This window comes from Giraffa tippelskirchi, chromosome 13, assembly GCF_054371585.1.
Source record: "Giraffa tippelskirchi isolate mGirTip1 chromosome 13, T2T-mGirTip1v1.2.pri, whole genome shotgun sequence".
Classification (NCBI taxonomy): domain Eukaryota; kingdom Metazoa; phylum Chordata; class Mammalia; order Artiodactyla; family Giraffidae; genus Giraffa; species Giraffa tippelskirchi.
The window spans coordinates 118020792-118045499 of NC_137287.1; the positions used below are offsets into that span (position 1 = coordinate 118020792).

The following is a 24708-nucleotide window of genomic DNA, read 5'->3' on the forward strand; positions in this document are numbered from 1 at the left end:
CCTGGTACTTCCATAGCCTAGGGCGGAACATGAGAGCATCCTCCACCCACAGCCACCACCACCACTCAGGCTGAAATCGAAAACCTCTGTACTCTCTTCTCTGAAAGCACCCTCTTTCATCAGGCCTGTTCCAGGAGCACAGAGCCACCGACAAACTATGTGACCTTGAACAACTGACTTCACCTCTCTCTGCCTCAGTTTCGTCCTCTGTAAAATGGGTACACAGGAATCCAGCGAGGATTATGGGTGCTAACACAGACATCAGGCACTTTGAGTGGTGCCTGGTACACAGCGAGGGCTCAGTCGAGCATCTGCTGGTATAACCTCCCCAGCCCCACCTTGAGCTGATAGGGAGATAGACATGAACCCACTGTGTTTCCTAAGGAAACTTCTGGAATTGGATCAATCCGACTTACAGATCTCCTTGTATTTATCCTATGTTTTGTTGATTTGTTTTTTGTCTTTTCATCCTAAAAACAGTCTTTCTATCAATTGCGTCTCCATCTCCAGAGTGCAGTGAAATGGGGGGGGCACTTTACAGAGTGTATGGTGTCACCACATCCTTCTCACTGCCATGCAAAGCCAGCCACTGCCTTCCCCCGCACTCGCCACCCTGCTCCATCCGCCTGCCAACCGCGTGACCTCAGAGTCACTGAACTGCTTCCTCGGAGTCTATTTCTTCATCCGAAAAAAAAAAAAAAAGAGGCAGTTGCTGAGGCATAAGCAAGATGATGCAGGTAAAAACTAACTATGAAGACTTCCTGGAAGAAGTGGCACAGAGGCTGGCGGAAAGAAGTGCGCTGGACTGTGCGAGGAAACAGGAACTTGCTTATGATTGCATTCTCGGAGGAAGGCTGTCATGCCACCCTCGCCAACAAGCGTGACCCCAGACCTACTGTGCACCCAACATGGAACTGGGTGCTGGAGACGCAGACACGACCTCTCCGTGGGGGGATCGAGTCACTCCCGCCCTCACCTATTTACTCAACCCTCACTGCCCACCTACCAAGTGCCAGGCACTGTGCTAGGAGCCAATGAAACATCAGTAAACGAACAAACCAGACCGAATCTGCCCTCATGGAGCAGTGACAAGACTGACTATTAGCACAGTTGTTCAGTCGTGTCCGACTGTTTGCGACCCCATGGACTGCAGTACACCAGGCTTCCCTGTCTGTCAGCAACTCCCAGAGCTTGCTCAAACTCATGTCCATTGAGTCAGTGATGCCAACCAACCATCTCATCCTCTGTCCTCCCCTTCTCCTGCAGCCTTCAATCATTCCCAGCATCAGGGTCTTTTCCAATGAGTCAGTTCTTCGCATCAGGTGGCCAAAGTATTAGAGTTTCAGCTTCAGCATCAGTCCTTCCAATGAATATTCAGGACTGATCTCCTTTAGGATGGACTGGTTTGATGTCCTTGCAGTCCAAGGGACTCTCAAAAGTCTTCTCCAACACCACAATTCAAAAGCATCAATTCTTCAGCTCTCAGATTTTTAAATAACATGGCAAGTGGGGACGAGCATTATGAAGAAAAATAAAGCAAGATAAGGGACCAGAGAGAGATGGAATGAGGGAATATTTGACAGATGCTCAGGGAAAGCCTCTTTGAGGAGATGGCATCTGAGCAGATACCTGGAGACAGGTGAAGAAGCAGCTTTGCAGGTATCCCAGGGAAGGGCATTCTGAGTAGTGGGAACAGTCAGTGCAAAGGCCTTGAGGCACATTCAGTCTGTCTGAGACCATTCTAAAAACAATACCTGACCCTCCTCCTGGCCTGTTTTCTTCACAGCACCTGTCACTGCACATTATGTCTACTGTCTCTTTAGTCCACTGGAATATGAGTTCCAGAAACACTCTGATGATCCATCTAGATCACTGTTGTACCCTCAGAGAGACTGGGACTTGACCCAGCACAGAAGATCCTTGACAAATAAAAGTTGCATTGACAAATCAATTAGTCATCTGGAAAAGACCCCCGATACTCACCACCCAGGGGCTTCCCTGGTGGTTCAGTGGTAAAGAACCCACTTGCCAATACAGGAGACTTGGGTTTGATCCCTGGGTCAGGAAGATCCCCTGGAGAAGGAAATGCCAACCCACTCCAGTACTTTTAGCTGGGAAATCCCAAGGTCACAAAAGAGTCAAACACGACTTACCAACCAAACAACAACAACCCACTACCCAGCTTCCAGGCCCCAAGAAAAGGTGCCCAGTTTTCACCCAGCCCCATCACATCCCCCACCATGAAGGAAGTTCAAGCAAAAACTGAGTTGCTACAACCTGTTGTGAACAGGGCTGATGCAATAGTTGGGGAAGGGGGGGCAGTGGGGGCCACAGAGGAGAAACCAACACTCTTCCCCACACAGACTCCACCTCCGGGGCTGGAGCCTAGCCTGCAATCTCCCTGAACTCACCCTCAACATGTCATTCTTTCAACCATGATTCACGCAGTGCCTGCAACACGCTACCGAGATACAATTCCCTCTCAAGGGTCTCAAACTGGTGGCCCACAGGCATGCCTAGTTTGACCAGCAATGGGCTTTGAGGAAATCCAGGTTTGGGTTTGAATATCAGATTTCCCATTAAAATCTTAGGTCTGAGCTTCTCTTGAAAAAGCTGACCACAGGTCTCCAAAGTCCTAAGGGCCACAGCCAGCTGTAAGAGAGCGGCAGCTGCCAAATTTACTCCGGGCAGGTGCTGCTCTCTTTTCCACTACCCAGCCTGCTGCTACACTCATCTTCCTCCTACCTGGCCGTATGGGCATTTAAGTGTGAGACCAGAGTCCTAGACCTGGCAAAGGTGCAGCCTACGGATGCTCCCCGTACCAGCAACCGGGGCAGACATCACTAATGGAGCACAGACTTCTTTCCTGCTGAGTACTCTCCACACTGTGGAGAATGTCTTGCTGTTATCACCCCCACCCATAACATGATCTGAGATCCTTTCTATTCCAACGCCAACTTCTTCCCCACTTCTATGAGCCCCGTCTTTTTTCCTAAGGAATGGGCTCATCAGAATGGGATTAAGAGCAGGGCATCTCAACCTCTGAACCACTGACATTTGAGCAGATAATCCTTCGGTGCAGGGGGCTGTCTTCTGTATTACAGGACGTTTAGCGGCATCCCTGGCCTCTGTCCTCCAGACACCAGTAGCAAACCCCACCCTCCATTGTGACAACCAGAAATGTTTCCAAATATTGCCCAATACCTCCTGCAGAGGGGAGGAGGCAAAACCTACCCCCTTGCCCCATGCAGCCCCGTCAAGAACCACCGATTACATCATCGTTAATAACATGTGTCCAGAGCCAAGTATTCTGGGTACAAATCCTGGCATTTACTGACCACGTGACACTGGGCAGCCTCTCTCAGTTTCTTTCTCTGCAAAATGCAGATACAAAAATGGTACCTGACTGCTAAGGGGTATGGAGTTTCTTTGGCGGGGGGTAATGAAAATGTTCTTAGGTAGCTGGTGGCAGCACAATTCTGTGAATATACTAAAAACCACTGAAACATATACTTTAAGTGGGTAAACTGTATGGTATGTGAATTATATTTCAACAAGCTGTTGCTCATGTACACACACGGTGCCTGGCTCACAGGAGCATGGTGAGACCTTGACGAGTTAGGATAAAGTGCCTTTGGAAAGCAGAAAATGAGCCCTAGCCCGTATTATCAGCATCAGCCCACACTCATCTGGAGACACAGATGGGCGGGCGGCTTCGAGGAAAAGCCCGCAGTGACCGAGACAGCGGTGGCTGGGAACGGGCTCCACTCTGGGTGGTATTTCCCGCCGGAATGTCCCAGACAAAGCAAACCAAGTCACTCGGGGGCCCCAGGATGCAGGGCGGGGTGGCTGGACGTCCTGGGGTCCCTGTGCCTGTCTGTGGAAGGACAATGGGTGGAATGCGCTCTCCTCTCCACGGGGCTGACACTTGACATCTGAGGACAATGACTTTCAAGAGGTTTTGTTTTTTCCTCCGCCCAGCTTTTTTTTCCATCTCCCCAAACAATTGTGACTTGGGCTGGTGGGGGGAGCAGTTTCCCCCCACCACTCCTTGGCTTGTGAAGAATTGTCTTTGGAAAGTCAGGAAACAATACACAAAAGTGAGAGAATGTAAAAATAGTGGCACTCGGGACCGGCCAGGGCGGGGGTCTCAGCGTGGAGTTTTCCTCCGGTTTGTTTTTCCCAGAGCCTGCTCAGGCCCCGGGGAAGGAATCCAGGGGCTCAAAGAGGCTGCTGACAGCAGTGCAGACTCCAGAGCACAGACCTTTACTGCTCAGACGGGAGTCTGGGGTTTTAAATTTAGGGCGTGTCAGCAAGGTTCCCACTGCTTCCCACACACTGCCTTATCCCAGACAACCTCAGCCCTGTCTTTTGGAAAAGGAGACAGATGGGACTTCCCTGGCGGTCCAGTGGTTAAGACCCCTCACTTCCATTACAGGGTATGTGGATTCAATCTCTGATCAGGGACCTAGGATTCTGCAAGCTACATGGTGCGGCAAAAAAAAAAAAGAAAGAAAAAAATAGGAACTTCCCTGGCAGTGCAGTGGCTAAGACTCCTCACTGCCAATGCAGAGGGTATGGGTTCGATCCCTGGTTGGGGAGCTAAGACCCCATATGCTTCTTGGCCAAAAAACCAAAACATAAAATAGAAACAACACTGTAACAAGTCCAATAAAGACTTTAATAATAGTCCACACCAAAAAAAAAAAAAAATCTTTAAAAAATAATTAAATAAAATATATATTATTTTTTTAAAAAGAAAAAATTTTTAAGAAAAGAAAAGGAGACTGAGGTTCTCAATGGATGAAGGGCCAGTTCCAGAGCGCACGCTAAGCAGACAGAGCTGGAATCTGACCACTGGCCATCGGTCTGGACACTGGCCTTCTGCTGTGTTTCCTCGGACCTAGTCTTGTGCTCTCAGCTTCCCTGACCAATGACCCACCCACATTCAACTCGCAATGGGGCCACTTCATTGAAGTCCTCTCCCCTTTAGTTTCGCCTAGGTCCCCGTGGTCCAGCACTGCCTCTGGCCTTCCAGGTCCAAGAGACGAAGGGAGGGAGATGTTGCAAGGGGAGCCTGCTGACACTGGGAGACAGACAGGCCCCTGCTGCCCCCGACCACTGAGGTCAGCTGAATCAGGACTCCCCAGAGATGTCCACATCCTAATTCCCAAACCTGTGAATATGTGATCTTACATGGCAAAAAAGGACTCTGCAGATGTGATCTGGCTAAGGATCTTGAGATGGGGAAATTATCCCAGATTATCCAGCTGGACTCTTTGAGGACACACGGTCCTTAAAGAGAAAGAAGGAGGCAGGAGAGTGAGTGGCAGGATGATGCAGTGTGAGAAAGACCAGCCACCCCTGGCTGTGAAGATGGATGGGGCCAGGAGCCAAGGAGAGCAGGCAACCCCTAGAAACTGGAAAAGCAAGTCAGGGCATGATCCCCTAGAACTGCCAGAGGGAAAACAGCCCTGGCAACAACTTGATTTTAGCCCTGTAAATCCCATTTCAGACATCTGACCTCCAGAAACCTAAGATAATAAATCTGGGTTGTTTTACGTCACCAATTTTATAGCAATTTGTTACAGCAGCAAAGGGAAACTGATACAACCACCTACCTGGAGACACAGGTATCTCCATCAATAGCCTAGCACAATCCTAATACTCTACTGTTAATTATTATGAATACATAATGTGTGCGTGTGCTCAGCTGCATTAACTCGTGTCCAACCTCTTTTGCAACCCCACTGAAGCCCCACCAGACTCCTCTGTCCATGGAATTTTACAAGCAAGAATACTGGATTAGGTTGCCATCTTCTCCTCCAGGGGATCTTTCCCACCTAAGGATCGAACCCAAGTCTCCTGCATTGGCAAGCGCTTCTTTACTGCTGAGCCACCTGGGAAGCCCTATGAATGTGTGCATGCATGATAAGTCACTTTAGTTGTGTCTCACTCTCTGCGACCCTATGGCCTGTAGCCCATCAGCCTCCTCTGTCCGTGGGATTATCCAGGCAAGAATACTGGAGTGGGTTGCCATGCCCTCCTCCAGGGGATTGTCCCAATCCAGGAATCAAACCCGAGTCTATTACATCTCCTGCCCTGGCAGGCAGGTTCTTTACCACTAGCGCCACCTGGGGAGCCCAGCCCTATGAATATATAATATTAATAGATACTATTATATAGCATAGCTACACATTTCACACATTTCTATTTAGTCTTCTAATTAGTAAGCTGTGATATGTCCTCTTTCCCCACAACCGATGGTCTCTATTAACAAATTCATTGAGGACAAGGTGGTCTGATAACAAAAGTTATCAAAGTAATTATAATAATATCAACTCTCCTTAACTGCCAGGCTCTATTCAGTTTCCAAGTTTAGAAAGCAAGAAGCCATTTAGTGAGATCAGATGCTGGAAACCTCAGACACCGAGTTATCTGAACTATACCATGTTTGTGCTTCCAATGGAGTAAGAACACCAGAACCAGCTGCAACATGAATTAAAGTGCTTGCTGTATGCCAACGCCGAGAGTCTATGAGGAGGTGACTGCGGTAGCCCTGTTCACAGACAAGGAAATGGAACCTGGGAGAAGTCAGGGCATTTGTCAAGGTCATGCAGGGAAGAAAGGACAGAGCCAGGACTGAGCCCAGGCCCCTGGAGCTCCAGAGTCCAGACTCTTTCCCATGGAACTAGATTGCCGCTTGGGTTCAAAAGGTGGGAGAATTTAGCTGGAGGTCGGGGAGTGGTGTGGCCCGGTGGGATGACCAGGAGTCGGGAGGCAGAGGTCAGTGAGGCACTCTGGCTGGAGTGACCACAGGCAAGTCACAAGGGAGATCTTTACAAAATGCAAATGTGGTCACCCAAGGTCCTGCCAGGCCTACCAATGGCTACCCACCATGCTGAGGACGACAACCAAAACGGCCATGCAGGACCCCTCCTCACCACTGCCACCAAGCCTTCAGGCTCTTCAGGATGTCCGAAAAGACATCAAGCTTGCTCCTGCCCCTGGGCCTTTGCACATGCTGTTCCCGCCAACCACAATGCTCATGGCCCTCCCTTAACCCAGGTAATATCGATTCACCTTGCCTGCCTTCCCAACCAGGTCAGAGCCCACGTACAGGCTCCAGCAGCTCCACAAACCCTTCTCAGAGCCACCACAACTACCATGTAACCTGTGAGATGATTCAGATAATGCCTGTCTCCCTCACCAGAGCTCCAAGAAGTCTTGCTGAATCACAGCTTTATTCCTGTTTCATTCACTCCGTTTTATTCATGGTCACCGCCCCAGCACTTAGCACCTGGCATTTAATGTATTTCTGGTGAATAAATAAGTGAAAATAAGTAAATGAATGGATGAGAGAGAGAGAGAGATGGTCCTTTCTCTGGGGCTGTTTCCTCGTCTAGAAAACAGCAACAGCATGGGAATTCTCTGGCAGTCCAGTGGTTAGGACTCCACCCTTCCCACTGCAAGGGGCACAGGTTTGATCCCTGGTCAGGGAACTAAGATTCTGCATACTGCACAACAATGGCCAAAAAAAAAGAGGGTCAGTCAGAGGGCCTCAAGGATCACTATGAGGATTATAAGAAATGATGCACGCTAGCGAGGTGATCTGGGGAGACTAACTGGTCCTCCCTGGGCCCACAGACTGACAGGTCACCAAGATTTCCCCAAGGAAGCCTTCTGACAGGTCCTTCTCTGAGGGACTCACCCACCGCCCAGGGACCCCGTGAGGGAGGAGAGAGGAGGGCAAGGGGAGGCTCTGGTTCTCTGGTTCAAGATCCCGCCTACCAGCAGGAGAAGGTACCTACGTGTTAACCTCGGCTTCCTCTTCTGTAACCAGAGATTCAAACACCTACCTCTAGAAGATGACACAGATAATGAACCTCAGCTTCAGCATCACACAAGGGTGAGGCCTCATGAAATGCCAGCGCATACATTCCCATCACTGATACTATTTTTATCTGTCAATCTCTGATGAGAGAAGAAAGCCCCCACCCCCAACACACAGACTACAATGTATTTTCCTCATACTTCCCCCAAAACTGGGTGTCTCACTACACTTCAACCATACCAGCTAATCTGCCTTTTCCTGTGACACTCCAGGCTTGTTCCCACCTCAGGGCCTTTGCACGTGCTGTTCCCTCAGCCTGGAAGGCTCTTCCCCCAGGTTATCACAGAACAAGACACTCTCCCCTTCCACACCTTGTTTTCATTCTTTATGAAGCAGTTATCACAGTCTACATATTATTTTATACATGGATGAGTGGTCCTTTCTCATCAGTGGAATGGATTTCCGTGTATCTGGTTCACTGCTGTCTCCACAGAACTTAGACTGGTGCAAGGCAGATATACGATGCTCAAAAAATAATTATTAAGAGAAGAAAGGAAGGGAAGTTACATAAGCCTCTGAGCCTCTGTTTCTACATCTGTAATACAGGGTAAATTAGAGCTTCTATCTCTTAGGGTTCTTTGGAAGATTAAAGGAAACATTACATAGAAAGTGCTTAGCACTGGGAAAGGAACACAATAAAAACTCATATTTTAAAAAAGCACAGATGTCCGCCAACAGGCGAGTGGATGCACAAATTGTAGCGTATTCACAAGATGGAATGCAACTCCGCAATCAAAAGAAAAACCGCTGGCACACAGGACAACACGGGTGTGTCCTAAAAACACCAACTGAGCCAAAGAAGCCAGACACAAAAGGCTGGATCCCATGGGACTGCCCTTCTACAAAAGCTAGCAAACTGGCAAAGTGCATCTTTGATGACAGAGATTACCAAGATGGTTACTTTTCTTAGCAGAACACCAAACAGGTTCCTTTTTCTCTCCAGGTGCTGACTGGCAAGGGGCGTGAAGTGACCTCTGGGGTCAGCTAGTTCTAGATCTTGGCCTGGTGGTGATGAACAAGTCAACAGTCATGGAGATGTGCACGTAAGACCTGTGTACTTAAATGGGTGTAGTTATACTGCTCTAAAAATTATTCCAAACTTTTTTTTTTCAGCAAAGTGACGGAAAGAAGATGGTTCCCTTCCACCCAGGTTCATCCACCTGCCCACACATGGGTCTCCCAGGTGCCGGCAGCCAACACATCCGCCTCACTTCAGGCAGACCGAGTCCCCCCTCCCACGCGGCCCTTGCTTCGGTGAGGCCTGTTACCAAAGAGACAAGCCGCCACACACACACACACACACGCACACACTCACACACCCTCACTGCCCCCACGGCCCCGCTTCGGAGAAGATGCAAGAACAGGAAGACTTCTCGGAGGTTCTGAAGCGAAAAGGTCAGAGTGGCAGTGCTGGGGAGGGAGGCAGGGGGGCGCCCCACTGAATGGAGAAGCGCCTCCGACACTAGAGGGGGATCTTCCCCTGGTGTTTGACAGGCGCCCCCCACCCCCCACCACGGGCACCGAGACATCCTCAAACACTTGCTCTGTCGTTGCTGAGGGGGCACCTCCAGGAGCCCCAGCACTGGGCACACCCCACGTGTTCACGGGCCGCTGCCTGGTGTTTGTCCCTGTTTAAAACCCTCCCGTGGCGCCTACCGCTCTCAGAATAAAACCAAACTCCTCGGGGGCCTGACACAACTCTGCTCCCCAACCCCTCTGCCTCCCTTCTCCCTCCCCTCCTCCCGTGCACAGGCTCTCGCCACAGGGCCTTTGCACAGACCATCCCCTCTGCCTGGAACATCTGTCCCCAGGGAGCCGCACAAATCATGCCCTCCCCTCCTTCAGGTCTCTGCCCACACAGCTCCTCTGAGGGAGGCCCACCCTGACCACGCTACGTAAAACTGCCATAGCTGCCCAGTACCCCACCCCCTTACTTTGCTTCACTCTTTTTTTTTTGCATAGCATTTATCACCTACTGGAAAACCCCATGGACGGAGGTGCCTGGTAGGCTGCAGTCCATGGGGTCACGAAGAGTCGGACGCGGCAACTTCACTTTCACTATCACCTACCAGCCCTGTCAAACTTTCTGAAGTAATGTCTTTGTTGACTAGCCTCACTGTAAACCCAGTGAGGATGAGGGTCTCGTCTGTCTCGTGCACTGCTGCACCCCAGCACCTGGTACACAGCAGGTGCTCAATAAATTGCTTGCGGGTACAAACCATACGCTGATCACAGGACTGACTTTCTTATAATTTTCTGCATTATTTCAGTCCTTTTCAATGTTATGAGCACATGTGGTCTTTACAATTTAAAACTAAGGCACATGGGACTTCCCTGGCGGGGTCCGAGTGGTTAAGAATCCACCTTCCAATGCAGGGGTCATGAGTCCGATCCCTGCTCAGGGAACTAAGATCCCACATGCTGAGGGGCAACTAAGCCCACAAGCCACAGCTAGGGAAGCCCGCGCACACCACAACTAGAAAAAGTCTGCACACTGCAATGAAGACCCAATGCAGCTAAAAAGGAAAAAAAAGAAAAGAAAAGAGTATTAAGGTACAACTAGAAGTCTGATTTTTAAAGCCAAGTGGGGGCAATCCCTAGTTTAGGGGGTCTGATGTCCAAAGGGTGGCATAAAAATGACCCATGGAGCTTTTCAAAAGACACATGTGCCCAAGAGGTGCACCAGGAAGTGCTAATCTGATTCAAGAGGTATGGGAAAGTCAGGGAACTTGTGCCTTTGTAGAAGCTCCCAGATACTCTCCAGGGCATGGGAACTCAGGAGCAGGCAGGTAGACAAGGAGGGCTGCTCGGAAGAGGAGGACAGAGAGAATCCTAACAAACAGCCAAGATCGGACTAAGCCAATTCCTGGGCGCTGCTCCTCAGAGTCTCCAGTGTAGTGGGATGGGTGGAGCCTGGGCATCTATCTGCCTTTGTCATACACTTTCCCAGGTGCCTGAGGCAGGCTCTGAAGTTTAGAAAGCACAAGCGAAGTGGAAGTCGTTCAATCGTGTCTCACTCTTTGCGACCCCACAGACTGGAGCCCACCAGGCTCCTCTGTGCATGGAATTCTCCAGGGGATCTTCCAACCCAGGGATGGAACCCAGGTCTCCCACATTGCAGGAAGATTCTTTATTGTCTGAGCCACCAGGGAAGCCCTAGAAGTGCTAGTTGAATCTAATCTTATGGTTTGAATGTGTACAGTGGCCTTTCAAGGCAAAACTTGATAAAAGCATGATAAGAAAATTGGAAATCACACATTCTAACTGCACATTCCATTAATACTTTGGTATGTCACCTTCAATGGTTTTTCTCTGCGTCCTTTTGAAGGCACAAATGCCATCACAAGCTGTACATAATCAGGCATGTCACCTTCTTTGTCTGCAGCAGTTGGAGAAGGGGGTGTGCCTGATCACCTTACCATTTCCCCATTTGGGGACCTTTAGGTTGTTTCCAGCATTGAGTTCTTACCCACAGTGCTTTGATGAACATCATGGTACTTAAGTATCTGGGGCTTCCCCCCCCATGTTTAGGACTTTTTTCTCAGTCTCCATTATCAGTGTGGGATCCAGGGGTCCCAGGATATCGTGTTCGGGAGCCTCATGAACACTCTGCTAAATGTTCCACCAAAGCATCTGCACCAACCGATTGCCCCCAAATGATGTCAACAGCCACGAGGTAGAGTCTTATCAGAGGTGAAGTCCCATCGCATGACAGAGGAGAAGTAGAAGCCCGGACAGCAAAGCATCTGTGGCGGACGCTCACTGGAAACTGACTTCGTTGCTAGATGCTGTCCTGAGTGATTCACCAACATGAATTCCTCTGACCCTCACCACGACCCTGTGTGCTGGGAGATGACCATGCAGCGAGTGCATGTTCGATCATCATCACCATCACCTGTGTTCAATTTTCCTATGAAAAATGATTTGTGGACACAGCTGGGGAAGGAGAGGGTGGGACAAATTGAGAGAGCAGCACTAACTACCATGTGTAAAACAGATTGCTGGCGGAACCTGCTGTATACTGTGGGGAGCTCTACTCAGAGCTCTGTGATGACCTAGAGGACTAGGATGCAGTGCAGGAAGGAGGCTCAAGAGGGAGGGGATGTATGTATACTTAGAGCTGATTCACGTTTGTACAGGAGAAACCAACACAATGCCGTAAAGCCATTATCCTCCAATTAAAAATGAAAATCTTAAAAAATGACTTCTCCAACCACATCACTGAGCAAAGTCAGAGTTCCAGAAGGCCTGGGTTTCTCAGGTAGCACGAGGGATAGCCCGGCAGGGCACCCACACTCCCAGGAAGGGACGAGAGGTCATCTACACTCTGTGGCAGAACCATTCCCGGTGATGAGCCAGCCCTGGTCCCTGCGACACTGGATGCCAGGCATCCATGGGCAGGGCTGGATTCTGCCTGCTGAAGCGATGCCCCAACCCATGGGCCAGGGCCTGGGGCCAAGTCCTCGGGAATACAGATGTCAGAGAATGAATGACTGAAGGAAGGCAGGAGTCTGCTAAGACACCAGCAGGCGAGGCAGTGCCCCGTTGCCCCGATTCTCGCCCCAGGCCACCAGCCACAAGACACGCGATGCAGACCTAGAATCCTGTACTCAGCTCCACACAAATGCCCCAGTTCCCCTTTTCTCTTTGCAGAACTTCCCACCACATCAGGCTAAAAAGGAAGTCAGCATCCCAGCGGGAGGAATGGTGACAGCCACACAAATCATTTCATGTCTGCTGAGGAAAGAGGAAGAGGCTGCTCCGACAGGCCTAGGGCTCATCCGCCCACTGCCAACCAGCCAGGGCTGGCCTCCCGGCTGCGTGCCAGGGCAGATGGAGAAGCTGTCTGGAGAAATCGAACAAGTCTACTCAGAAACTGTGTCCACAGGCAAATCACCCACTACCTGCAGTGACCTCAGTTTTACTCATCTGTAAAACGGGTCAAATGGTGCCTACCGAAGAGCTACTAGAATGATTTAAACAAGAGAATACCTGTAAAGGCCTTACTGGCCCAGGGCCCAGCATACAGTATGTACTCCATAAATGCCCCTAACAATGACTAAGTTCAGGCTTTCCATCTGGGCGGACTGGAGTTGTTCCATCTAGTCAAGGCTATGGTTTTTCCAGTAGTCACGTATGGATGTGAGAGTTGGACTATAAAGAAAGCTGAGCGCCGAAGAATTGATGCTTTTGAACTGTGGTGTTGGAGAAGACTCTTGAGAGTCCCTTGGACTGCAAGGAGATACAACCAGTCCATCCTAAAGGAGATCAGGCCTGAGTGTTCATTGAAAAGACTGATGCTGAAGCTGAAACTCCAATACTTTGGGCACCTGATGTGAAGAGCTGACTCATTGGAAAAGACCCTGATGTTGGGAAAGATTGAAGGCGGGAGGAGAAGGGGACGACAGAGGTTGGATGGCATCACCGACTCAATGGACATGAGTTTGGGTAAACTTCGGGAGTTGGTGACGGACAGGGAGGCCTGGCATGCTACAGTCCATGGGGTCACAAAGATTTGGACACAACTGAGCGACTGAACTGGGGAGGGATGAAGAGAGCCCAGGGAGGGGTTGCCTGAATGAGTCCAGGTGGGAGATGATGGTGGACTCAATCAGGGTGGTGATGTGGGGGTGGGAGAAACGGTCAGATTCTAAATGGACTTTGAAGGCACAGCCCACAGGATTTGCGGGTGGATGGGATGTTGGGGGTTAGAGAAGGGAGTGGAGGTCGACTCTTTGGTATTTGGCCCAAGACATTGGCAGGATGGAGGTCACTTTTACTGAGACAGGAAATACTGTGGTTTGGGGGTAGGGGGAGCATGTAGAGCGAGAGTTCAATTGGGGACATTTTAGGTCTCTGTCATGCAAGCCTGTGTGGCAAGAGAGTCAGATCATGGGCCAATCATTGCACAACGTGGACTCAGCCATGCTGAGTGCCAGAAAGCCGGACTGGGCAAGGTGACACAGGCAGGGGCGTTCAGGGAAGGCTGCCTGGAGGAAGCACAAGGGAGCAGACAGACAAGAAGGTCAAGGAGCCAAGGATTCAAGGGAGGCGGTGAAAGCTGCTTCCTCTGCTACCCCTTTCCCCTTCACTTCACCTCCCACTTCACAGCCGGTGCCAACAGGGTCCAAGAATGAAGGCAGCACGGCTCGTACGGTCGAGCTGCGGGGTCAGAGTGGGTTCCGATCCCAGACTGACCTCTGTCTTGCTGTGTGGCCTTGGGCTGGCAACTCCACCCCTCGACGGTTCAGTTTCCTCATCTCTAAAAAGGAATGACAGTGCCAACTTCGGCGGCACGGTGTGAAGCTCCGGAGACCCAGCGAGGAATGCCATCCCCCGCCACTGACGGGCCCTCCCCAGACCTGACGGGCACTCCCCAGACCTCAGAGAAAGCTGCTTTGTCGGGGAGGCTGGACCAAGACCGACTGGGAGGACGGGGAGTGGCGGGACCCGCAGGGCTAAAACCACTGCCCAGAGCAGCGGCTCCAGGAGAGCCTCCCACTTCCCCCGGCCCTGGCCAGTCCTGCTGGGATTTTCCACCTCTTCAAAATGGGACTCTCTGATAAATGCTAGGGCTTTCTTGGGGCAGGGGTGTTTTTCCATTGAAGCTGAATTTAGTCTTCAAGTGCCATGCAGGGCGGCAGGGGTCACCTGCCTCTGAAAGGGAGGGAGAGGACCCTGGTCAGCGGGCAACAAGCACCCGACATCGCCTCAGCTCTGGGGACACGGGCGGCCTGTGTCCGTCGCCACGCTCTCGCTCACACCCACCGCCCGACCCGGAACACAGAGCTTCTGCCTCCTTGACGGCTCCACCACGTCACTCACGCGCTCACTCAGCAAAGAACACACTACTAAGGGCCAGGCCCGGTTCGAGGCCCTGGGCGCAGAATAATGAACAAACGAGGGGATGCGCCTGCCCCCAGAGAGCTGAGCCGGGAGGCACAGGCAATAAACAAACAAGACGCCGGCTGGGCCAAAAAGTTCGCGCTGACGTCCCCACAAGAGTGCACGGCAAAATCCGAATGAACTTTGTGGCCAACCCAACGCTAAGGTTCTGAAGAAAACTCCGGTGGAAAGGGAGATATGAAGCTGGGGGCCAGGGGGCTGGGATTGTAAATGCCGTGACCAAGGAAGGCCTCCCTGATCAGAGGACGTTCAGGTGACACCCTGAGGAGATGAGGGAATGAGCCGGGGGATAGCAGGGGAGAGCATGGCACCTGAGAGCAAGTGCAAAGGCCCTGGGGCCGGGGCCTGCTTGGTGTGTCTGAGGAATGGCAGGGCGACCACTGTGGCCAGAGCAGAGCCAACAGCTAAGCAGAAGGACCAGGCAAGGTGACCCAGGCAGGGATGGGTCACCACCTCAGGCAGCAAGGTACGCGGGTGCCTGACCACACAGCCTGAGGAGACGGACCGTGTGCTAAGCATGAAGGGCAAGGCCCTGAGGAAGAAGGTCACTTAGCACCTTGGACAAGCCGGGGAAGGACCCTAGTTCTCAGTGCTGCAGGGTCAGGACAGGACTCCAGGGCCCCCTTGGGGTTCCCCTCCCCTCCACAAGCTGCATTTGTCCCCGTCTGCAAAACAGATATGAGCCCTGCCCAGCTGCCTCTGGGGGTCCAACGAGGAACATGCTGACACACTGAAGCTGGAGGCTGGGGTGTCCCAGCCTCACGTTTCTTCAGACCCCTTTGCCCCCGAGAACGAACCTCCCAGGTTCCAGCGTAACACAAACGCTGGGCTCCCAGGGACCTGACCCCCCTCAGACAGCCTGAAACAGGCTCTCTGAGAGCTAAGGTGTCCAAGGAGGTGGTGCCTGGCAACCAAACGCCTGCCTAGCAACGGAGGGCTGGGATGGCAGCCGGACTCCATGGCAACCAGCAGCTGGGGCCTGAGGCTGGGCACTGCTTTGGAGGGAGAGTCAATGGGGAATGGAGGGTTCCCAGGCTTCCCTCTAAAGCAGCGTGACTCACGGGCCCTCAGAAAAGCCAGCAGGCACCACTTGCAGGACTGGAGGCCCAGGTTTCCCTCCTCTGCCTAGGACTGGGTCTCTTGAGTGGTTCACTCTGCTTCTCTCCAGAAGGAAGACCAATGTGAGAATTCAGCATTAATAAATACAAATAAGAACAGCAAGCATTTATATGGAGCATTGCCTATGTGCCAGGCTCCAGCCTGTGTTTTTTTTTTATCGTTTATTTATTTATTTGGCTGCGTCGGGTCTTAGTTGCATGGGATCTTTGATCTTCATTGTAGTATGTAGGATCTTTAGTTGCAGCATGTGGGATCTAATTTCCCGACAAGGGATGGAACCCAGGCCCTCTGCATTGGAAGCGTGGAACTTTAGCCACTGGACTAGCAGGGAAGTCCCCTGGCTATGTATTTTATATGCTGCTATCTCATGTAATTCTCCTAATGCAGGTGGTATTCCAATTAATCCCATTTCACAGGTGAGAAAACTGAGGTGCTGAGAGTGAGAACACCACCCTCAGACAGCAAGGGGCAGCATCAGAGAGGCTGACCTCCACGCCAGGCCTCTCACCCATGCCACCATCCCGTCTCCGGTGTGTAAGGGCCCAGGGTTCTTCTCTCACCCGCTGGTCCGGTCAGCAACTTCTATAGCATTAATAAGGACATAATAACAGTTGCTAATGCTTATGGAGCGTGCTGTACAAGACACGCACTCTTTTAAACACCCAACTGCACTGGCTTCATCCTCACAACCTTGCAAGGCAGCTGTCTAGGAAGAGCCCTTTTTACAGAGGGAGGCCGAGGGAGGCAAAGAACGTGCCTAAGAAGGTTCACTAGGAAGCAGTGAAACTGCAGCAAAAATGCAGGTTTTCTGGCACCAAAACCCACTGCATGACCCTAGGCACTTCACAGGCGTTTGATGATCATGACCTGGGTCTGACTCTGGAAGAGCCTCCAAGTCCCCAGTTCTCGGACTCTCCAAACTGCAGCCTGAGGCCCCAGGGCCCTGGCCACAGCCCACCATTATATTTGCAGCGGACCTCAACCTCAGGCACCCACGCAGAAGGCTGCTAACCCCAGTGTCCCTCGGGGCTGGCCACTAGGCTGGATATTCATCCCCCTCCTGCCACCCAGAATTATCTACAGATAGATCCTAGAAGGAAATGAATGGCCTCATAAGGTCACGTTACAAACATCTGAGTGCAAACTCTGACACCAGAGGCAGAGCCGGAGAGGAGCTGAGAGCCTGAGATGCTCACGAGGCCTCCGCCCTCAGCCTCCAGGCAGCCAGAAGCACCTACAGTGACTCTGACATAGCATAGGCTTTAGGTCACAGCAAAGCCAAGCTGTGATAGCCTGGGGCCAGTAGCCTCACCTACCTCTCTGAGATTCAGTTTCCACATCTGTAAAATGGGCATCATGAGAGCAGTGCCCTATAGTGGCAAAGAACTGAAAAGAGACCACAGACCAAGGCCTCAGAACAGTGCCAAAGACAAAGCTCCAAGTGGAATTTCTACTGCTCCGTCATCATTATCATCATCAGGATGATCAGTAAGTCAGATCCCACAGTCAGAGGTGCCCAAGAAGTCTACACCAGAGACGACAAATACCAGTGCCTACAGAAGCCATGCCGGGCGCATGCATAGTGAAGCTGGCGAGGTGCAGGACAAAAGGGAGACAGTGTAGACTGTGGCAAACTGGACAGCAGATGTTCATCTCAAGGGGTGGCCGCTACTCTGCTCCAATCAGCTGTCACCAGGCAGAAATAGAGCCAGAGCTCTCTGTTTTCCAAGAGAAATTAGAAATCTAGACATTTATCACGATTTTTCCAACTTTTAAAACCCTGTGCTAGCTAAATCTAAAATGGACGTGGAAAGGCAAAGAAACTAGCATATCAAAACAATTTTAGAAAAGAACAGTATTGGAGGGTTCACACTATCCAATTTTTTTTCATCTTTTTGCCGCATGAAGGGGAATTTAGTCGTGGAACCCCAGTTCCCCAACCAGGGATTGAACCCAGGCCCCCTGCATCGGCAGCACGGAGTCTTAACCACTAGACCGCCAGGAAAGTCCCTGCACTATCTAATTTTAAGAATTACGATAAAGTTACAGTCCTCAAGACTGTACGGTACTGGTAAAAGGTCAGACACATAGATCAAAGGAACAGAATAGAGTCCAAAAACAGACCCACACAAATAAAGCCATTTGATTTTTGACAAATGTGCAAAGGCAATTCAATGCATAAGGGATGGTCTTTTTAACAGATGGTGCTGGGATAATTGACATCATATGCAAATTAATTAATCTCAACCTAAACTACACACTTTGTATGGAAGTTATCTCAAAATGGATCATGGGCATCAAAATGTAAAACTACACAACTCAGAAGACATGGGAGAGAATCTTCGTGCCCCAAGGTCAAGCAAAAAGTTCTCAGACATGACATTAAAGGCCGATCCACAAAAGAAAATAAGGGATACATTAAAATTTAAAACATTTGCTATGCCAAAGATACTGTTAAGAGAATGAAAAAACAAGCTACAGACTAGCAGAAAATATTTGCAAATGACATGGCTGGCAAAAGATCTGTATCCAGAATATAACTCTAAATTCTACAGTAAGAAAACAAACAACCCAATCAAAAAAAGCAGATATAAGACTTGAACATACACGTCCCCCAAAGAGGATATATGGATGGTAAATAAGCACATGAAAAGATGCTCCACATCATTAGCCGTTAAGGACATGCAGACGAAAACTGCAATGAGATCCTACTATTTTCTATCGGAATGGCTTTTTAAAAAACCTGACAATACCAAGTGCTGACAAGGACGTAAAACCACAGGGTCTCTCAGACACTGCTGGTGGGAATGTCAAACAGCACAGCAACTTTGGGAAACAGCTCGGCAATTTCTCCTAAAGTTAAACACCCACTTACCATATGGTCCCACTCCTGGGCACTCATTCTAGAGAAATGAAGACACACGTTCACACTAAAACCTGTACACAAATGTTTATAACAGCTCTATTTATAAACGCCAAAAACTGGAAACAATATGCTCTTCAACAGGTGAATGGATAAGCAAACTGTGGAACATATGGAAGAAGACGCAGCGATGACGCGGCAATGAAAAGGAACAAACTGTGGATACACACAGCCCCGTGGATGGAGCTCAAAGGCCTTATGTTAAATGAAAGAAGGCAGTCTCAAAACTCTGCGCGCAGTGTGATTCCTGGAATCTATACATTCTGGAAACAGCAAAACTATAGGGACAGAGAGTTGGATGGTGAAGAAAGCTGAGCGCTGCAGAATTGATGCTTTTGAACTGTGGTGTTGGAGAAGACTCTTGAGAGTCCCTTGGACTGCAAGGAGATCCAATCAATCCATCCTAAAGGAGATCAGTCCTGGGTGTTCACTGGAAGGACTGATGTTGAAGCTGAAACTCCAATACTTTGGCCACCTCATGCGAAGAGTTGACTCATTGGAAAAGACCCTAATGCTGGGTAGGATTGGGGGCAGGAGGAGAAGGGGACGACAGAGGATGAGATGGTTGGATGGCATCACCGACTCGATGGACATGGGTTTGGGTAGACTCCGGAAGTTGGTGATGGACAGAGAAGCCTGGCGTGCTGCAATTCATGGGGTCGCAAAGAGTCGGACACGACTGAGCGACTGAACTGAACTGATAGGGACAGAAACCAAAACTATAGGGACTAAAACAGACTGTTTTTCAAGGGCTACCGGTTGGGAAGGGCGTGACCCAGGGAAGATAAGACCTCTGGGGGGGGGGATGAAAACATTTTAAAAATTAAACCTTTAAAACTCTTGCTTTGGGTATCAATATGAACTTGGAGTTATTTTCTTTAATGTACAGTTGCCCCTCCATATCTACAGGTTCTGTATCTGGGGATTCAACCAACTATGGATCAAAAATATTCCCCCCAAATTCCAGAAAATTCTAAAGAGCAAAACTTGAATTTGCCACGTACTAAAAACTATTTACATGGCATTACATTGTATTAGGCATTATAAGTAACCTGAGTGAGTGAGTGAGTGAAAGTCATTCAGTCGTGTCCAACTCTTCGAGACCCCATGGACTGACTATACAGTCCATAGAATTCTCCAGGCCAGAATACTGGAGTGGGGTACCCTTTCCCTTCTCCAGGGGATCGTCCCAACCCAGGGATTGAACCCAGGTCTCCCACATTGCAGGTGGATTCTTTACCAGCTGAGCCACAAGGGAAGCCCATAAGTAACCTAGAAATGATTTAAAGTATATAGGAGGATTTGCACAGGTTACACACAAATACTATGACATTTCATATAAGGGACTCGAGCATCCTCAGATTTTGGTATCTGTGGGCATCCTGGAGTCACTGCCCCATGGATACAAGGAATGACCATATACAGGTAGAATGCTATAGAAATATAGATGTGTGTGCAGGTGTGAATAGTACATACACATGTATTTCCCAGCTCTATCCACCAAGAGGGCCCAGAAGTAGTGACAAGCAGTCACAGCAGCAACAAGTACACCTCACCCCCAGACCTAGGTTTCTAAATACTACCTTCCAATAAAAAGAACCAGAGCTCCTTGGATAGTAGTTATTTCCAGGGCTAAGACAGAGGAAAGACAAGATGAGGCTGGAAAATCACACAGTCCCCTGGACCACTCTGCAGCTTCTCCAGAACAAAGACACTCCTCCAGGGTCCACTCATTATCCCAGTCCTTCCAGGGAGAAAGGCCATCCTGTCTTCAAAATATTCCAAACAAGCTGACCACTTCTAAAATTATCCCCCAAATACTCTACTTAACCTCCTTTCTGTATCTTTCCAGCTCCTGTTCTCCTGGATATACCACAGTCAAAATACGGGGCAAAGTGAAAGCAAATCAGTTGCAAAGTGATACTGCTAGCTTTGCAAAAGATGCTGGATTTCACGACATTGACGAAAGTGATGCTGGCAAACAGCAAGCAGCTAATGCGGGACAAAGCTATAAACACATAAGGACCTGGTGGGTAGACCGCTTCACACAGAAAGAAGACAAGACAACAGAGTTCCAGGAGATGACGGGACCATCCAAGGGAGGTAGGCGTGAGCACTGAAAACCAGCTCTAAGGTTTTCGCAAAATGACTCTATCATCATACTCTTTATCATCACGCTGTAAAGGGCATCTTTATGTGAAATGACATCACATCATGTAATCATTTAATTTTATCAGAAAAATTATGCATCCCCCAGTGGAAAAAAAATCAACACTAGATTCACTCTTTACTGATTGAAGAATGCATGCCAAGTTGCTCCTGCGTCCTAAATCCCATATCCTAATTAATGAAAAGATACAATTCAACTTATTTTTAGGATATATGGTTTTCTGTTCCACAAGGTAAAGTCCTCATCCAGTCCCTCCGTCCACTCTCAATATTGTCCTGTTAGGGTGCATTTCCAATGGATTCACGGTCCGCTTTCTGGTACCAATCTGTGGCAGTGAGGTCGTCAGATCTGCAGATTGCTGAGCCCCCCAGAACTTAAAGGCCTCCCCGCCTTCCTGGAGAAACCTCATCACTGGGGGCAAGAAACTGGCCCACAGGAACCGAAAACCCACCAGAAGAGAAAGTCCAGTGGACCTCTGGGTGTGAGGCCTCGGGTGACAAGTATCCAGCACCTCTCCTGAACCCACCTGACCCCACAGCAGTCCCTTCCTGCCCTGCCGGCTCCCCTACCTTTAGCCAGTGGGCCCAGCCCGGTGAAATTCGATAAGGCATGCCTTTAAATGGGTACCTCTCATTTTATGTAAATTTTACCTCAGTAAGGTTTAGATATTTAATAAGAGTTGGTTTGCCTGTGCAGGGTACCATGTCTGGGGTCTCCTGTAACAGGCCAGCTGGAGGGCAGCCGGCAGCAGGCTGCCCAGCCCCCGCCACATACAGGTGAGGGCTAGCAGTGCTAGGGAGCACCCTTCAGGCTCAGTCATCAGCCTGTCTGCAAGGCAGCAATGGAGGTGCAGACAAAGAGAACAGACTTACGGACACGGGGGCTGGGGGAGGAAGGAGAGGGTGGGACGAATGGAGAGAGTGACATGGACACATATACTCGACCATGCGTAAAACTGAGAGCTAATGGGAACTTGCTGTGTGACTCAGGGAACTCAAACCGGGGGCTCTGTAACAACCCAGGGGGTGGGATGGGGTGGGAGGGAGGTTCAGGAGGGAGGGGACATATGTATACCTATGGCTGATTTACGCTGATGGATGGCAGAAACCAACACAATACTGCAAAACAATTACCCTTCAATTAAAAGGAAATAAAATGTTTAAAAAGGACTCATTCATCAAAACTGCAAAGGATGCTAAGAGCCACTGGTGCCCCACCGCTGTCCACTCTGTCCCAAGAAGCTGGCTTTGGGGCACCGCCCCTGGTGGTGCTCGGGCTTAGCTGCAGGCACTGGGCCTCCCAGGGCTCCCCAAACCCCTTCCAGTAGGCCCAGCACCAGAGCACCACCCAGCCAGTTTGCAGCTCAGGTATCACTGCTGAGATGCAAATTCTGGGGCCCCTCCTCTCACCCCATGGAGGTGACCCCCGGGCCCTGGGCAGCAGCAAGGACTCACTGCCACTGGCCAGCCTCTCTGGGCTTTTAAGGTCAGCTTTCAAGACTTTACCTCCCCCCGATAATCAGGCCCTAGCCAGTGGCCCCTCTTCTTTCCCCCTTTAAGCCTGTTCACCTCTGAGGTTTTAGATCCCCCAAGGCCCCAGCAGGAGAAAGAAAACTGAGCTCATTTCCCCAAATTTGGTCCACAAATATTTATCAGCCCCCTACCACAGGGTCAGGCAATGGAGGTGCAGGATCGAGAGAAACCCAGAGCCTGACTTCTAGTAAAAGGAGACACGTGATCAACCAGCAGACAAACATCCCCAGGGACCCAGAGGAGCGGTGTTAAGAGAAAGGAGAAAGCTGGGGAAGGTGGGACTTCTCAGACAGGTGGGCAGGGAGGGTCTCTGTGAAGGGTATTAGAGGGGAGAGAGGCCTATTGGGGTTGGGGGGGCGGGTTCAGTGGATCCTGGGGGAGGGTGTCCTGCAGCAGGAAGAGAGGGCTGCGCCAGAGTGATCCGGAGCACAGATATGGGGGGGGTGGGGGGGAGCGGCGCGTGTCAGACCAAGCACCAGGGAAGGTGGGGAGGGTGGGGGAGCGAAACACCACTCGGTACACCCAGGAATCTAGGTTTGTACCAAGTTTCCTGGGAAAGGGCCCCGGTGCCTCGGTGGAAGAGGGGAGGGCGGGTGGGGAGAACCCCTTGCAGGACAAATGAGCAGCAACTACCAAAATCAAAAGTGCACGTGTGTCCTCAGAAGAAGCAAACCAAGCCCCTTCTGGAATCAATCCTGCAGAGACACCAGCACCTGTGACCATTCCGTGCAAAGGAGGCAGAGAGCTAAGTGGTGAAGAGCTCCGATTCTGAAGGCAGAGTGCGGGGGAGATGGGGGTGGGGAGGAAAAGTGGAGAAGAAAGAGAGGGAAAGGGGTGGGGGAGGGGTAGGAAAGGCCCAAGGTCGCTGGGATGGGTCAGAGCACCTCTGGCCAATGACCCATGACCCTCCCAGCTCCCCTTCCCACCCCACACTCGGAGAACCTCTCAGAAGCCCGCCTGAGCACCACAAGCTGATGACCCTCTGGGGACTCACTCCTTGGGCCTCCCTAGTGGCGGGCAAGTCTAGCAAAGCTGGGTGGAAAGCCATTCGGGACCCCTCCCTTCCCCACCTGGTGGGTGGGCAGTGCCTCAAGAAGGACAGAGGGAATTGCTTTCACCCTGCAGACTGACACCTGAGTCGATTTGCCCCGGCCAAAGGACTGCACATCACCTCTGGAAACACCATTCTCACGATCAGGTGGAAATTGATTCCAACTGTCCAGTGAGTTCTATTAAAAGGCATCAAAAAGGTCCTTTATTAAAAAAAAAAAAAAAAGGCTGATTTCAAAACATCACATGTATTGATGATAAATGTTTGAAGGGGCAACAGATGCCTGAATGCCCATTGGCAGTAGAGTCTCTGGTCAACCAGGGTCCACGAGAGACTCTTTCAAAGACCAGAGCATTTTTCTAGCTCATTTCCCCTTCACGCTCCTCACAATATTGTAGATTTATATAAATGTTTTTTAAAAACCCTCTTGGAAAAAAGAAAAACTCATTTTTATAAGGAATTCTATTAGCAGAACTGGAGGGTAAGAGAAAGACTAAGAAAAACTCGATAGAAGCCTGGTTGCAAAATGTTTTTAAAAAGAAAAAAAAAAAAACTTTTAACATAGAAATACCCAATGAAACATTTTCAAAGTCTAATTTTGAAAAATGATCAAAACACTTTTTTTCCCCAAACATCCCAAATTACAAGTGGCCACCAGATGCTGGGGTCTGGAAATATGACTGTGGTTTGTTTTATTTTCTTTGTTTTTAAGAAACCTAAAAATTAGGGAAGTCACAAATTCCCAGGAAAAAGGAAAAACTCGGAAAACTGCCGATGTGGTGACTAAACCCAATGTGAGGACTGCCAGAGGCTTCACAGTGAACGCACCCAGACCCAAACCTCTAACGCTAAGAGGGGACCACAGAGAGGTCATGCGCAAACCCAAATGTAACATGCAATTCACTTGACGTGTTTAAAGGGCCCATGGGAAGTGTTTCATAAGTGGAGAGAATTTTACTGTTAAGTCCACATCCACCATAGAACCCTGCCCTCCACCACCCAAGGACCAGGCAGGCAGTGTCCTAGAGCCTTTTGCAGGACGGAGGGCAGATGTTTGAGGATATGATGTAACCTGGGTAAAGTGAATTCATCCAAGAATGAGTCACGAAAGCA

The 24708-nt window shown here is 50.1% G+C and overlaps 1 protein-coding gene across 2 annotated transcripts in view; it reads right to left on the reverse strand.

Moving 5' to 3' along the window:
* Positions 1-24708, reverse strand: part of PREX1 (phosphatidylinositol-3,4,5-trisphosphate dependent Rac exchange factor 1) — a 178152-nt gene that overhangs the window by 112977 nt on the left and 40467 nt on the right. The window contains exon 1 of one of the 2 annotated variants that reach the window (XM_081560855.1): positions 3056-3144. The exons of the other annotated variant lie outside the window; for it this stretch is intronic. The gene's annotated coding sequence lies outside the window, so the exon portion shown is untranslated. Of the gene's footprint in view, positions 1-3055; positions 3145-24708 lie in introns of those variants that run through there. 2 annotated transcript variants of the gene reach the window in all.